The sequence below is a fragment of the Cherax quadricarinatus genome, chromosome 37, assembly GCF_038502225.1.
Source record: "Cherax quadricarinatus isolate ZL_2023a chromosome 37, ASM3850222v1, whole genome shotgun sequence".
In the NCBI taxonomy this organism is placed as follows: Eukaryota; Metazoa; Arthropoda; class Malacostraca; order Decapoda; family Parastacidae; genus Cherax; species Cherax quadricarinatus.
This window is the reverse complement of record NC_091328.1, coordinates 25,927,745-25,945,181: the sequence shown is the minus strand read 5'-3', so window position 1 is coordinate 25,945,181 and position 17,437 is coordinate 25,927,745.

The window sequence follows — 17,437 nt, the reverse complement described above, 5'->3', positions numbered from 1 at the left end:
TGCGAGGGTCTTGGCAAGAGGCGTGGAGTTAAAAGATAAAGAATCAAACATAAAGTGGGAGTTGTCACAGTTGCTCTTTGCTGATGACACTGTGCTCTTGGGAGATTCTGGAGAGAAGTTGTAGAGATTGGTGGATTAATTTGGTAGGGGGTGCAAAAGAAGAAAATTAAAGGTGAATACAGGAAAGAGTAAGGTTATGAGGATAACAAAAAGATTAGGTGATGAAAGATTGGATATCAGATTGGAGGGAGAGAGTATGGAGGAGGTGAATGTATTCAGATATTTGGGAGTGGATGTGTCAGCGGATGGGTCTATGAAAGATGAGGTGAATCATAGAATTGACGAGGGGAAAAGTGTGAGTGGTGCACTTAGGAGTCTGTGGAGACAAAGAACTTTGTCCTTGGAGGCAAAGAGGGGAATGTATGAGAGTATAGTTTTACCAACGCTCTTATATGGGTGTGAAGCATGGGTGATGAATGTTGCAGCGAGGAGAAGACTGGAGGCAGTGGAGATGTCATGTCTGAGCGCAATGTGTGGTGTGAATATAATGCAGAGAATTCGTAGTTTGGAAGTTAGGAGGAGGTGCGGGATTGCCAAAACTCTTGTCCAGAGGGCTGAGGAAGGGTTGTTGAGGTGGTTCGGACATGTAGAGAGAATGGAGCGAAACAGAGTGACTTCAAGAGTGTATCAGTCTGTAGTGGAAGGAAGGCGGGGTAGGGGTCGGCCTAGGAAAGGTTGGAGGGAGGGGGTAAAGGAGGTTTTGTGTGCGAGGGGCTTGGACTTCCAGCAGGCATGCGTGAGCGTGTTTGATATGAGTGAATGGAGACAAATGGTTTTTAATACTTGACGTGCTGTTGGAGTGTGAGCAAAGTAACATTTATGAAGGGGTTCAGGGAAACCGGCAGGCCGGACTTGAGTCCTGGAGATGGGAAGTACAGTGCCTGCACTCTGAAGGAGGGGTGTTAATGTTGCAGTTTAAAAACTGTAGTGTAAAGCACCCTTCTGGCAAGACAGTGATGGAGTGAATGATGGTGAAAGTTTTTCTTTTTCGGGCCACCCTGCCTTGGTGGGAATCGGCCAGTGTGATAATAATAATAATAATAATAATAAAATGTAAGTGTTTGTGTTTAAGTGACCTAGTATGCAGAGGCCTGTTTTTGCGAGAGTACTCTATGGTGTTTTGCCTGCTGGTAATTAGTCTACCAGACAGAAGTGAAGGAGTGTGTATGTCATGGAGCATCCCTGATGATTTATTTTGTTTAATTCATTAGTAGCAGTGTGCTAGTGAGCTAATGTGAACTGGAGTACTGTGTTTTTTTTGTAATAGTTTGTAAGTTGTATATAAGCTACTATTAATACTATATATGTATATTTTTGTATAGGTGAGTTTTTGTCCTTCCTTCCTTCCTAATAATTAATATTGTTTAATATGAGTACATGCTGGCCCAAGGTTTGCTCTGCATTTCAGAGTAATTTTATAACCCCTAGACAGCAGTGTGAGCAGCCTTTTAAGAGCCAGGAACATTTTATTTAATTACGACATCAAAGTAGTAACAATGGAATAGCAAGATGGAGGTGTTCTTGGTGGCTCTCTTGGCCTCGTTTTGGAAGATAATTCACTGATTTCTTTGCTGAGAATAAATTTTACCCTTGTTAATTTCTTTATCTCGGTTTTCATCTTTATCAAAAGCCTTTTTCAAAATAAAACCTTGATTGCACCGATCAAAAAGATGGGTTACAAACTCCGTTTCATCTGATACGTAATTTAACCATGTTGCCACCACTTCCTCTCATATCCCAGCTGCTTCAATAACTCTCTTCTTTCCAATTTCATTTATGGTCACTGTTATTGTTTTATGTTCATTCCGGCAGATTACAACTTTTCCAAATGAAGCGATATTTCAGTTTTCGGTTTTGGAATTGATGCAATTTTGGTACCTCCATAATCCATTTTTCTTCATTCCATAGGATCGGGTTTCTTGGCTCAATTAACACAAGTGGTATATAGAGAGGAATAAAAGTCAAAATACCTTGACTCAACTTCCTGCTCCTCTTGTCCTCTTCAATACTTTGGAGAAAGTGGCTGCTCTCTGATAGACTTGAGAAGCCCACTAAAAATGCTTTTTTCTGTCAGTTATCCTATTAACTGGCTGTCTGCCAAAATTGTCTATCCTTTTTTAAGCCTCCACAGACGCCGTCTTGTTGAAGCATCCTTTATTCATAACATTATTATTATGAATCCTAGACACGACTTTTTCTCAGTAGATGACTTCCTTTCTTTCTCATTACTTTGCCAAATGCTCTAAACTTCAAAACACTCGTGACTTGACTTGGCATTTTGTCTCCTCTCCTTGCCTCTTCATTCCAGATGTGATAAATGGTTTTGCAAACCATTTATTACACCTGTCAGACACATATCAACATCATGGGATCTTGATACAAGAAATTATTCAATACTTGTCCAACCTTTGGACGACGACCTACTTAGATTAGTGGATGGTTCCATTATGATCCCGCCTCATCCTGCTCCGACTCACCTGACTGCAGTTTATAAGCCATTTTACCGGCCATATGCAGCACTTTCTACAAGAATGATGGACTGAACACATCGATTCCTGCTGTGGGACTGATTAACTCAAACTCATCCTCTCCTAACCCATTTCTACTTTGTATTGGACTGATGAAGCCACTGTTTATCACTGCTACTACTGTTTGTCCATTAATACTTCACTCTCAGATGTATTATTTTCTACCCACTACTACTACTACTACTTTTATATTCCTACCTCTGCCACTGCTACACTACTTCTACTACTACTACTACCACAACTACTTCTACATTTACTACTAATACTACTTGTGGAAAATACTGCATATATTTTCCGGAAATACTGTAATTTATAGGTAAATAGATGCCCTATATTGTATTTTTAAAAGAAGTATGTTATCGAAAATGGGAAACCTGCGGCTGGGGGGGAACAGTCGCCATTGTTAATTTGAATTGGATACAACGTTAGTGTAATGGGAAGGAATTTTCGTGCTCTAGAGGTTAAAATTGGGCTGACACCTCTCAAATAGGAGGCGAAATTGTTGAATGTGCATTCCTGCATAACTTGAGATATCAGGCGACAGGACAGGACAACTCCAGGAACCTCAGATAAGTCTGTTATGTTATAACTCTGGCCAGTTGTTATTTTCATGTATAGACAGTGAGGTTTTCTGAGTATAATACAACTTAATCTCCAGTCAAATTGGTGAGTGATTTTTAAGATATTCTCCTTCTGTTATGTATATGTGTATCTATAATCATTTATTATTTTTAATATACAGTCCACAAATTTATATATTTACCAGTATTCCTGGAGATGTATAATTCATTTAATTAATAGGTCCAGAGCAACTTTTGGATATGACAGTGGTAGGTGTCGAAGGGGGACATTTTTTGCGACCTAGGTGTCCCAAATTCCTACTTGTCTAACTGATAAATAAAAATTATCTTCGTTCATTTACTGTTATGTACATAATGATACATTCAGATAAATGTAATTTTCCAAATTTAATTTGCGTGTTGGTCCTTCTTGAACCGGAGGCAATTAGTGAAGTCATTAATTGATTAATTACTTAATAATTATATGTGAAATGACAGAAGGAGGTGGATGTTAAGTTCATAAATTTACTGAATGTGTAGTGGATTATAATTATTACAATATTAATTTGGATAAGTCAAGTGTAGCTAATTATATTAATGTGTATAATATTAATTTTGCAAAGCCAAAGTGGCTAGGATTTATATTAATGTATTTGTATAATATTAATTTGATAAGACAATTCTGGCCAAGATTTATATCAGTGTATGTGTAATTGATAAGAAAAGTGTGGCTAAAGATTATTAATGTATATAATATTAATTTTGCTATGCCAAATTCTGGCAAGGATTTATTAATTTGTATAATATTAATTTTTATAAGCCAAGTTTGGCTAAAGGTTTGTATTAATGCACATTTAAAATTAAATTATATTTTTTTATGTGTAATTGCTAAGCTCAAGTAGCTAGGATTTATTCAGAGGTAAGTTGTATCAGTGTTGTAAGTTGTGATCAGTGTTATTAATAAAGTTGAATTTAATACAGTGCATCATGGCTGAAAATGAGGAAATTAATGTAGAAGACAAACATATGGAATATAGAGCAAAGAAAGCATCACTGCAAACTAAAAAAAGGCATGTAACAAAAACATACAATAAATGCTTGGAATTAATGAATCAAGAAACTGTGAATACTGATGATTTAAAATTGTATTTAGATGCTTTAGGTAATAGATATGATTCATACAAATTATAATACAACAAATATGAAGGAGATTTGTTAGTAAACTGTGTAGATGAGACTGAAGTAGATCTTATGATTAATCAGTATTATGAATTAGAGGTAAAGATTCTTTCTTGTAAAAGTCAGGCCTTGAATAAATTAAAATATGTAAACCAGGCAGTTAATCAGTCTGCTCCAACAAATAATATGTCTTTGCCAAAACTCCCAGAATTATGTTTACCTGTATTTAATCCTGGTGAAAATTGGGAGGAATTTTGGTCAATTTTTAAAGCAGCTGTGTAACTAAATTATTTTACCTCAAAGGACAGGTAAGAGGAGATGCTCGCATACTCATACAAGCCTTTCCCAATGTAGATGACTCTTACAAGGAAGCAGTTGACTTGTTGAAGGTCACTTATGGTAATAAAGAACAAAGTAGGTTGGATCTAGTGAATATCATTGTTAATTTAAAATCTCTAGATCACACTTACAAAGGTATACAGCAGTTTAGAGTTAAACTGGAGAGCACTCTCAAAACTTTAAGTAATAAATATAATCTGAAGGAATCAGACTGGTTATTGAGTGCCATGGTACAGAATAAATTAAGCTATAAAACACTTGAATGATTTGATCAAATATCACAAGGGTTATTTTGGTCTGGAGGAAATAAGACTAGGTTTACAAGAATTAATTGTGCAGTTGCAGACCAGCCAACTAACTCATTTTAAAGATGCAACACATAATAACTCTGAGGTATCTGTCAAGTTTCACAAAGGGAAAAATTATCCCTATGTTAATAATCAAAATTCATTTCCTAAAAAGAGTTGCATAGGTCATATCAAGTAGCAGGAATCAGAAATAATGATTCTCCACAAGATAAGAAGAATAAGTACCCTCCTAAGGGTAGCCCAGTTAATAAGAAACCAGTCAAAAAAAAGAGAGATTGTCTTTTCTGCAAGGGTACTCATTTTTCTAAGAATTGCAATGCATACAATTCATGGAATGATAAAGTTGAAAGATTGGAGAAACTTGACAGATGTATCAGATGTTTAGGTAATCACAATGTAAAGGATTGCCATGCCAAATTAAACTTCTGTTATCAATCTCACAAAGGAAGACACCATATAGTCATGTGTAAAGGTCTATATGATAATGTTGATAATAATGATAATGTTGACAATCCTGACACAACAGTAGCTAATGTAAAAATTGCTGCTAATGTTAATAATGATGGTTTTGCTAAAGTAGCCTTACATGTGTTACAGGTAAAAACTGATGATAAAAGGCATAAATAAAAAAATGTAACTGCATTATTACACCCGGGATCCCAGCGTACTTTCATAAAACGTAAATGTCTTGATGGCATGAAAGTACAGATGGGAGATCCTACAACTTTAAAATTATCTGGTTTTCTCTCGGATAAAAGGGCTCAATTGTATGACACTGTTTATGTAACTGTCAGGTTGGGCAATGAGAAAAAATGTGTTAATGCAGTAATTGTAGATAGACTTCCAGAGAAAATATCTACAGTAGGGCTTAGTAAAGTTACAGAAAGACTCTCACATAATGTAAATTTAGCACCTTCTGGTGTAAGTGATGATTCTGTAAGCCCAATAAATATTTTGATAGGTAGTGACTATTATGCCTCCTTTGTAAAGGGTATGGTAAAGAAATGTGGTGTCACCCTTTTGAAGACTGCAGGAGGCCATGTAATGTATGGTAGGATTCCTCGTAATAATAATTCATGACTAGAGGAAACTACAAATACCTTAACTGTGTGTCTTACTCATGAAATCGTACCCCAGTATAATTCTTCCATAGAGGATGGTGTTGAGTCAGTGCATAAATTGTGGGAATTAGACAGCATTGGAATAAATGTAAATGAAGAAAGTCCAGATGATTCTTTTACTCAGGATCAATATCTGAGAGATGTAAAATTTGAATCTGGACAATACTGGGTGCGACTTCCGTGGAGACTGAACCATGCAGAATTGCCCACTAATTACAGAATGGCATATGGACAGTTAATTAACTGCCTATAATGATATAATTGCTGAACAATTAATTAATAAATTTATAGAAGAGGTACCTCCTGAGCAAGCCAAAATTTATGGTCACTATTTGCCATATCACGGAGTGAAGAAGGATTTTAAGACCACTCCTCTGAGAATTGTGTTTAATTGTAGTGCCAGGAGTAACAAAAATGTACCTAGTTTAAATGACTGTTTGATGACAGGTCCGTCGTTGACGGAAAAATTAGGAGATATCTTATTAAATTTCAGACATAAGTAAAGCTCTCCTAAGAGTGGGTTTACAAGAGGCTGACCGGGATTGTACCCGCTTCTTATGGCCTGAGAATCCTATTGACCCACTTAGCCCTCTGAAAACCTTTCGCTTTAGGAGCGTATTATTTGGTGCTATATCCAGTCCGTTCCTACTTCAAGCGACGATAAATGCACACCTTAAACGTACGGGAGGTCCACTGAGTAAAGTAATGAGCAAACAATTTTATGTGGACAATTTCCTGGGTGTGACGTCAACTGAAGAGGAACTGTTAATGACTTATAGAGAGGCTAATAAAATAATGCAAAGTGCAAATATGCCTCTGAGGGAATGGAATAGTAATTCGTCCAAATTAAAGGACAAAATAAGTAAAGATTACCCTGGAGATGAAATACTAAAATGTAGTAATGTATTGGGATTAACTTGTGATACTGAGAGAGATTTGTTAATGTTAAAACCTAATAATTACAGTATGCCCAATAAATTAACTAAGAGAGTCTTGCTTGCTGAAGTTTCCAAATGTATTGATCCACTAGGTTTAGTGTCACCCCTTACTATAAGAGGGAAATTATTAATTCAGGAAGCATGGAAACTTAAATGTGCTTGGGATGAAATTCTACCTGAAGAATTCATTAACAGGTGGGATGAATTAATTGGTGATTATGAGAAAATTCCAATGTTGGAGTTCCCACGCCAGGTGGCCAATCCAAATGGGAAAATTGTACTCCACATTTTTTGTGATGCTTCAAAATTAAATAAGTTGCAGGAGATAAATATTAGTGACACTGTAATTTGGTCTGATAATGAGGTATCCTTACAATGGATTCGTAATGGAAACAGTAAAATTGTGTACATACAAAAGAGAGTCGCTGAAATTAATCAGATGCAAGAGAAGTATAATAGTTTGGGTCAGCATATGTTAACATTTAATCATATACCCGGTGAGGAGAATCCAGCTGATTTCTTGTCTCGAGGTTTACCTTATGCTAAATTTATAAATGCTGTATCATGGTTTAAAGGACCGAGTTGGTTGGTAAATAAAGCTAATTGGCCTGTACAAAAGGCATATATTGCTCCTGTTGAAATTACAGTGACCACCGCTCCAATAGTTTGTCCTCCCTTAGCCATTGACATAAATAGGTATTCTTCTTTACCCAAACTAATCAATGTAACTAAGTTGGTGTTTAAATTTCTAAACAAGATGAATATTTCATTTAAGTTTTCACATCCTCTTGAATATTGGATAAAGAGGGTACAGGAGGAAATCTATGGAAGTGAGATTAAATTGATGATGGAAAGAAAAATTGTGAAAGGTTCCATAATAGAGAAATTGGGGCTGTATTTAGAGAACAATGTAATTAGGTGCAGAGGTAGGTTACAAAATGCTGAATTGGATGATTATGCTAAACACCCTATCTTACTGCCCAAAACTTATCATCTAACAAATTTAATTGCTCTAAATGCCCATAAAAATGTAATGCATGGTGGGGTACAAGATACCTTAAATTGTATTAGGGAAACTTTCTGGATTCCACAAGGACGGCAAAGTGTAAAAAGGGTGATTAAATCTTGTGTAATATGTCGCCGTGTGGATGCCAGATTCTATATGTGCCCAGGTCCTCCACCATTGTCAAATGAGCAATTTGAGTCATTTAGCAATGAACTCTGGCCGGCCGCAGTGTGGAAAATGCTGTATATATTTTCCGGAAATATTGTAATTTATAGGTAAATAGATGCCCTATATTGTATTTTTAAAAGAAATATGTTATCGAAAATGGGAAACCTGCGACTGGGGGGGAGCAGTCGCCATTGTTAATTTGAACCGGATACAACGTTAGTGTAATGGGAAGGAATTTTCATGCTCTAGAGGTTAAAGTTGGGCTGACACCTCTCAAATAGGAGGCGAAATTGTTGGATGTGCATTCCTGCATAACTTGAGATATCAGGCGACAGGACAGGACAACTCCAGGAACCTCAGATAAGTCTGTTATGCTATAACTCTGGCCAGTTGTTATTTTCATGTATAGACAGTGAGGTTTTCTGAGTATGATACAACTTAATCTCCAGTCAAATTGGTGAGTGATTTTTAAGATATTCTCCTTCTGTTATGTATATGTGTATCTATAATCATTTATTATTTTTAATATACAGTCCACAAATTTATATATTTACCAGTATTCCTGGAGATGTATAATTCATTTAATTAATAGGTCCAGAGCAACTTGTGGATATGACAGTGGTAGGTGTCGAAGGGGGACATTTTTTGCGACCTAGGTGTCCCAAATTCCTACTTGTCTAACTGATAAATAATAATTATCTTTGTTCATTTACTGTTCTGTACATAATGATACATTCAGATAAATGCAATTTTCCACACTACTATACCACTGCAACTGCTACTGCTACTACTACCACAAGTAATACTTCTCCCTCTTCCCGTTCTACAACTTCCTCTGTCCCCTCTCAAATACATTCTGGCTTCCTTCCCTTCTAGTTTCGTAAAGGTCCTAAACTAAGATTATGTTAGGACCAGACAAGATCAAATTGTGGATGAGTGGAACAAACTCTCGAGTACTGTCATAGAAGCTAAGACGTTGTGTAGTTTTAAAAATAGGTTAGATAAGTACATGTGTGGGTGTGGGTGGGTGTGTGTTTTGACCTGCTAGCTTGTGCTACTAGGTCAGATGCCGTGCTCCTTCCTTATGTGAACGTAACCTGACCTGATTAGGTTAATTAAGGCATTGGCTTAAGCCGGTAGGAGAATTGGGCCTGCCTCGCATGGGCCAGTAGGCCTGCTGCAGTGCTCCTTCTTTCTTATGTTCTTATGTTTTTATAACCCACTTCTACAGTAAAGATATCCAACTGTTGCGCATGTGTCTTATTCATCTATCATAACCCGCCTTTGACTCATATACTGATGTTAAATTAATGTCACCCATCATTTAGAAAAAAACTACTAATTCAATAAGGTATATCCTGACATAATATAAATTATCTATATCAAGTAATCAATCAAGAAGTTACTCCTTGTCCATATTAAATTAATTACCAAATCTCTCACTGGCTTTAGCCAGCTGGAACTCTTGACATCACCATTTAACAAGACAATGAAGTACATTCTTCACAGGATGTCTGGGCAACACGACATATGTGTATTGCAAAATTTTGCGGCTCTCAGGCTCCTGCTTAACACTCTCCGTAAATAAGTGGAAGTTAAACAGCAGAACTACGATAATAATTTAATTCCACCACCTATTTTTTTTAAACTTACCATATAATGAGGAGAAATTAATGACTTTGATCTAGAAGCACATTAATATGATGTACCAGTTTATATATCTTATCCCTCCACTATTTCCCGCTTTATTATTTAGAATTCTGATTATACATTGAGTAAACATGGAAAACCAAAATATTCCACAACTGATTTTTTCATTAGTATTGCCTTATTAAATAATAAAAATTAGTAGTAAGTACAATTAAAGAAACTATAACTCTTTCTTCAGGTTGCCACCCTCTGTACTTCTTTAGAGGTTAATGTTAACAGTGCTGGATGACGAGCCACTATAACCTTTGGAAAAAGATACCATTTGTTTGTGTCACGCCGTTGCATTGTTCCTTATAACTACATGTGCACTTATTGTTCGGGTTTAAGTATCACCTCAGATTCACTGCACTACTGTGTCAGCTCTTTAATGATCAGTTAATTCAATACATATTTCTTGGTGTTGAGAAAGTGTTCAGGGTTTGACAAGAAACAGAGGTAGTAAATTTTTATAGCTGACTGTCCACAAAGGGCTAGCATGCTATTAAAACTGATCGCTTAATTTTTATCGCTTGCCAGTAAGTGGCTGACTGTCTTACTTCACAGTAAGTCCTGGCTGGAGAAAATCAGGTACCAGTACAACGCTTAATGAGACCATGTGTCAGTAGGAACTCTGCTTAATCGCTGAGCTCGTTTCTTCACTGGGCTCTTTCTACAAGGAGACAGTTTCAGCTGAGCTCCTTGAGCATCCGTGTATGTTAACCATAGATACAGTATTGTAGGACAGCTTTTTAAAGGTAAAGACATCATATATTATACAGATCAGTGAGGACATTCTCACGTGATTATCATCTAAACTTTTCTGCTGATTATTAAGTATTCATGTTCAGATCTTCTGTTCTCTGGAGTCCCCTCAAGGAAGGTTCCTTGATGTTGGTGAGGGGCTCTTGTTCTATGCTGGAGTCCTTCCACATCCCCCCCCCCAGGCGCTGAGATATATTCAGTCCAAATGAGATAATTCAAATCATTTAGCTTTTCATTAATTATTAGAAGAAACATGTTTTATGAAAGGGGACTCAAATTATAGCCCTTTAAGTTTTTAATGACACTTTAACTATATATTTGCGAAGGAAACCGTGATTGGTAAAACATTACTTAAAACCATTACGTGATTCACTATAAAAAAATCCTTTAACAACGTCGACACATTGCTTAGAGATAAGTGGAGTCAAGTTAATGATCTTCTTGTGTATAAATGGTTAAGAAAACTTACAAGGTGTGTTTAGTCCATCAGTCCGTTATTACTCATTCCTAGTCACCCCCGTCAGGCTTTACAAATTCAAAAAAAAAATCAGAATATATATTCATATTTAGTAATGTTAGGAAGACAATAAAAAAATATTTAGAAAAATAAAACTATAAATGCTTTCCTGGTTCATTAAACATGCAGCTAGTAACCTAAATCTTTAAAAAAAAGTCAAAATGTAAAAAACGTATTTTATTGTAATAACTGGAAATTCAAAATCGAAAATTAGTTCAGAACTTAAGCAACCTCTCCATTATTTAACTAATTTAACTGACACTTTTCAATTAAAAAGTTTAAACTTGTTTTGGCTTTGATGCCTGAAATTAAAAATGAACTCTATTCATATATTCTTTATTTTTAATTGCCAAACTTAACTTGATATATTCCAGTGGTTGCACGACCCGAGGAAGGTGTCTGTATACAATAATGTCAATCCCTTGTATCTCAATGTACGTAACTGGAATAGTGCAGAGTGCGGCATAAGTAGATAAGCTTTTCAATATTACTGTTGAAAATTTGAAGGGAAACAGAAGCGACATTCATAATTTATATGAAAGTTAATATCCAAATTTCTCCAATAATAATAATAATAATAATTATTATTATTATTATTATTATTATTATTATTATTATTATAAATTCACATCTAATTCAAAACTTTCATAGGTATCAATATTCAAAAATATACAAGATCATAAGCTTGAAGCCGCTCAGAGGTTGCATTATCGCATTAGGAGAAAGGAAGATGCGACACTCAGAAATTATCGCATAAAGAGCAGTATTTACTTTTTCCAGATTCTTCCTAAAACGTGAACTGGGACTAACCCAGCCTAAAATCAATCCAAACTTTTCTCTAAGTAAGAAAGTTTTAAGTAAACCATAGGTAGATAACATAAAAACGTTTAGCTGATTTAACCTACGATAACCAAACAGTCAAACACTGAATTATTTCTGATGAGAAGAGACATCCTATAGTTATTTCACAAAAACTAGTTTCATGAATATAATTGGCATGTGAAAACTTTTACAACCTAACGTCAGAGAATTATTTCCCTTGAAGAAAACACATCAACACTGAACGTTTATAGCTGAGCAAAAAATGCATTTCCAGGTTATTGCACAGAATCCAACAAAATTTGTACCTACGCAGCCTTAACGTATGAATTCTTTCATTCATTTCATTCGATGTGTCAGCCATTGAAAACTGACGCTCAGAATTGTTAAATTTAGATCAGAAAATATTTAACTTTTAGAGATCAAATGGCGCTTGTGGAATGGGAGGCATTCAAATTTAATTCCAGCAAGGGGGAGATAACTCCGGTATCAAGGTTAAAAGTGGCAAAGTGGCCAAACACAGGAGCCATTCCCTAGTAATCACACAGAAACAAAAATACTGGAATGGCCTTTTTAGCACTATGCTGAGGGAACCCACGCATGTAAATAGCCCAGTAAATATTGCCCAAGATACTCTAAATAATCTTGAAGGCGATGGAATGACGCGTTCATAATTAATAAGCGATAATTAGTGATAAAGCAAACGAAAATGTCAAAATCCTCCTAGAAAAAGGAAAGCCCCATCATTAAATTTGAAAATGCTACAAAAAATTCAGTTTCTTTTTCACATTTACCTTCTATAAAAAAGATTCTTACACAATTGCAAGAAAAATAATGTATTTTGAGTATTTTGAAAAAATAAAATTGATTGGATTGGTAAATTTTTTAAACCAAATTTGCACCCGCACTGCTTAAAATTATTACAAAAATTCATCCTCCATTTATGGTTAGAAGCTGATCTAAAGAGGCATTCAGTTGCTATTACATGGGAAATAAATTGCTTAATTTAAATTTACACAATTCAGAGTGAGTGACAAGCTGTGTTTTAATAAAACCCACTACTGGTAAAAGCACGAAATTGATCAGAAAAGGATTTCTCGAGAAACTGATCTTCTTTCAGACAGACAGACAGACAGACGGACACACAGGCACACAGACACAGACACAGACAGACACACACAGACACAGACACACACACACACACACACACACACACACACACACACACACACACACACACACACACACACACACACACACACACACACACACACACACACACACACACACACACACACACACACACACACACACACACACACACACACACACACACGCACACACCAACACACATACAATCCATGCCCACAGCTTCCACCCAACACCGAGGTATAGAATCCCCACAGTACGCTACCAGGTCTCCCACACTCACAGGCCCCCCAAACCATAGTGCTGGAAAGGAAACGGAAGGTATGGTACACATACGCTGATGGAATAACAAATAAGTGAGAGGAGTGGCATGAAAGAGTCAAAGAGGCATCACCGGACATCATAGCTCTCACAGAAACCAAGCTTACAGGTATGATAACAGATGCCATCTTTCCAATGGGATACCAGATCCTGAGGAAAGACAGAAGGAACAGGGAGGGTGGAGGAGTGGCATTGCTGATCAAAAACCGATGAAATTTTGATGAGCTGGAGAGAGGAGACAGCGGAGAAGAAAGTGGTTACATAGCGGGAATGCTTCACTCTGGAGGTCCCAAGGTGGTAATAGCAGTGATGTATAACCCACCACAGAACAGCAGGAGGCCAAGGCAAGAGTACGACGAGAGCAATAGAGCGATGGTTGACACACTGGCTGCAGTGGCCAGAAGAGCTCATGCATGCAGGGCAAAGCTCCTGATCATGGGTGACTTTAACCACAAGGAGATCGAGTGGGAGAACTTGGAGCCACATGGGGGCCAAGATACATGGAGTGCTAAGATGATGGAGGTGGTACTGGAAACCTTCATGTACCAACACGTAAGTGACACTACAAGAGAGAGAGGAGAGGATGAACCAGCAAGACTGGACTTAGTATTCACCTTGAGTAGCGCAGATATTGAGGACATCACATATGACAGACCCCTTGGGGCCAGCGATCATGTGGTTTTAAGCTTCGAATACACAGTAGAGCTACAAGTGGAGGGGGAAGCAGGAAGGCCAGGGCGAATGAAGCCAAACTACAAGAAAGGGGACTACACGGGAATGAGGAACTTCCTGAACGGGGTTCAGTGGGACGGAGAACCGGCAGGGAAGCCAGTTAATGAGATGATGGAATATGTAGCAACAATATGCAAGGAGGCTGAGGAGAGGTTTGTACCCAAGGGAAACAGGAATAATGAAAAAGCCAGGATGAGCCCATGGTTCACCCAAAGGTGCAGGGAGGCAAAAACCAAGTGTGCTACGGAATGGAAGAAATATAGAAGGCAAAGGACCCAGGTGAATAAGGAGAGCAGTCGTAGAGCCAGGAACGAATATGCACAGATAAGAAGGGAGGCCCAACGACAATATGAAAACGACATAGCAGCGAAAGCCAAATCTGACCCGAAACTGTTATACAGCCACATCAGGAGGAAAACAACAGTCAAGGACCAGGTAATCAGGCTAAAGAAGGAAGGAGGAGAGACAACAAGAAATGACCGTGAAGTATGTGAGGAACTCAAGAAGAGATTCAAAGAAGTGTTCACAGAGGACACAGAAGGGGCTCCAGAAAGACAGAGAGGTGGGGCACACCACCAAGTGATGGACACAGTGCACACAACCGAGGATGAAGTGAAGAGGCTTCTGGCAATGGGGCCAGATAACATCTCCCCATGGGTCCTGAGAGAGGGAGCAGAGGCGCTATGTGTACCCCTAACAACAATATTCAATACATATATCGAAACAGGGAGATTGCCTGAGGCATGGAAGACAGCAAATGTAGTCCCAATCTTTAAAAAAGGAGACAGACATGAAGCACTAAACTACAGACCAGTGTCACTGACATGTATAGTATGCAAAATCATGGAGAAGATTATCAGGAGAAGAGTGGTGTAACACCTAGAAAGGAACGATCTCATCAACAGCAGCCAACATGGTTTCAGGGACGGGAAATCCTGTGTCACAAACCTACTGGAGTTCTATGACATGGTGACAGCAGTAAGACAAGAGAGAGAGGGGTGGGTGGACTGCATATTCTTGGACTGCAAGAAGGCGTTTGACACAGTTCCACACAAGAGATTGGTGCAAAAACTGGAGGATCAAGAAGGGATAACAGGGAAGTCACTACAATGGATCAGGGAATACTTGTCAGGAAGACAGCAGCGAGTCATGGTACGTGGCGAGGTGTCAGAGTGGGCACCTGTGACCAGCGGGGTCCCACAGGGGTCAGTCCTAGGACCAGTGCTGTTTCTGGTATTTGTGAACGACATGACGGAAGGAATAGACTCTGAGGTGTCCCTGTTTGCAGATGACGTGAAGTTGATGAGAAGAATTCATTCGATCGAAGACCAGGCAGAACTACAAAGGGATCTGGACAGGCTGCAGTCCTGGTCCAGCAATTGGCTCCTGGAGTTCAATCCCACCAAGTGCAAAGTCATGAAGTTTGGGGAAGGGCAAAGAAGACCGCAGACGGAGTATAGTCTAGGGGACCAGAGACTACAAACCTCACTCAAGGAAAAAGTTCTTGGGGTGAGTATAACACCAGGCACATCTCCTGAAGCGCACATCAACCAAATAACGGCTGCAGCATATGGGTGCCTAGCAAACCTCAGAACAGCATTCCGACACCTTAATAAGGAATCGTTCAGGACCCTGTACATCGTGTACCTTAGGCCCATATTGGAGTATGCGGTACCAGTCTGGAACCCACACCTAACGAAGCACATAAAGAAACTAGAGAAAGTGCAAAGGTTTGCAACAAGACTAGTCCCAGAGCTAAGAGGTATGTCCTACGAGGAGAGGTTAAGGGAAATCAACCTGACGACACTGGAGGACAGGAGAGATAGGGGGGACATGATAACGACATACAAAATACTGAGAGGAATTGACTAGGTGGACAAAGGCAGAATGTTCCAGAGATTGGACACAGTAACAATGGGACACAGTTGGAAGTTGAAGACAGATGAATCACTGGGATGTTAGGAAGTATTTCTTCAGCCACAGAGTAGTTAGTAAGTGGAATAGTTTAGGAAGCGATATAGTGGAGGCAGGATCCATACATAGCTTTAAGCAGAGGTGTGATAAAGCTCACGGTTCAGGGAGAGTGACCTAGTAGCGACCAGTGAAGAGGCGGGGCCAGGAGCTCAAACTCGAACCCTGCAACCTCAATTAGGTGAGTACAACTTGGTGAGTACACAGAGGCAGGATCCATACATAGCTTTAAGCAGAGGTATGATAAAGCTCACGGTTCAGGGAGAGTGACCTAGTAGCGACCAGTGAAGAGGCGGGGCCAGGAGCTTGGACTCGACCCCTGCAACCTCAACTAGGTGAGTACACACTCACCCTCTTTTCCTCTCCGCCTCTTCCCTTTCCTCTTCATATTCCTTCTCCTCCTCCTTTCTCAGCCCCCTTTATCTCCCTCTTCCTCTCCCCCTTGCCTTTCCCTCACTTCCTCTCCCCCTCTCTCCCAGTACCCCGTATCCTTCCCCCACTCTCTCTCCCCTTCCCTCTCCCATCTCCCCCTCCCTACAACAAACACTTACACATGCACACACACACACACACACACACACACACACACACACACACACACACACACACACACACACACACACACACACACACACACACACACACACACACACACTCACGAACACACATCACAAACACGAAAACACATAACTTTTTCTTTCTTGGGTGAAAAAAATTGGGGTGCCAATGAGCAGGACAGAGAAATAGGGGAATGGCGGATGAACCTGGGAGGGAAGATTGAGTGGCAGAGCTCATGAAAATGGAGGAAGAGTGGGCAAGGAAACTAGAAGCGCTTAGCAAGAAAATGGAGGAGAGAATAGCTGCAGAGAGCAGGAAATGTGAATTACAAGCCATAGCAGCAGAAGCTAAGATACAGAGCTTAGAAGAGGAAATAAAAAATCTGAAACAGTCTCAAGAACCGAAAAGCAGCACAGGCATGACATCAGGAACTGCTACATCAGTCACAGACAAGGGGATTGTAAGGAACATAGGAACTATACTGTATGTGGGTTCCCTATCGACCACCGTGGAGCCCAGGAAAAGACGAGGAGCACATTGGGAACAATTGAGGGAACTAAAGTAAATAAAAGTGTTATGCCATATGCAGAGGCTCTAACAGACCTTAGAAATGCGAAGGACATGCTGGTAAGAAAAAACGACAGACCACTGAGGACAGACACATCAGCTAGTGAAGAGACTGAAAGAAGGAATGCTTCAATGGAGGCAACTA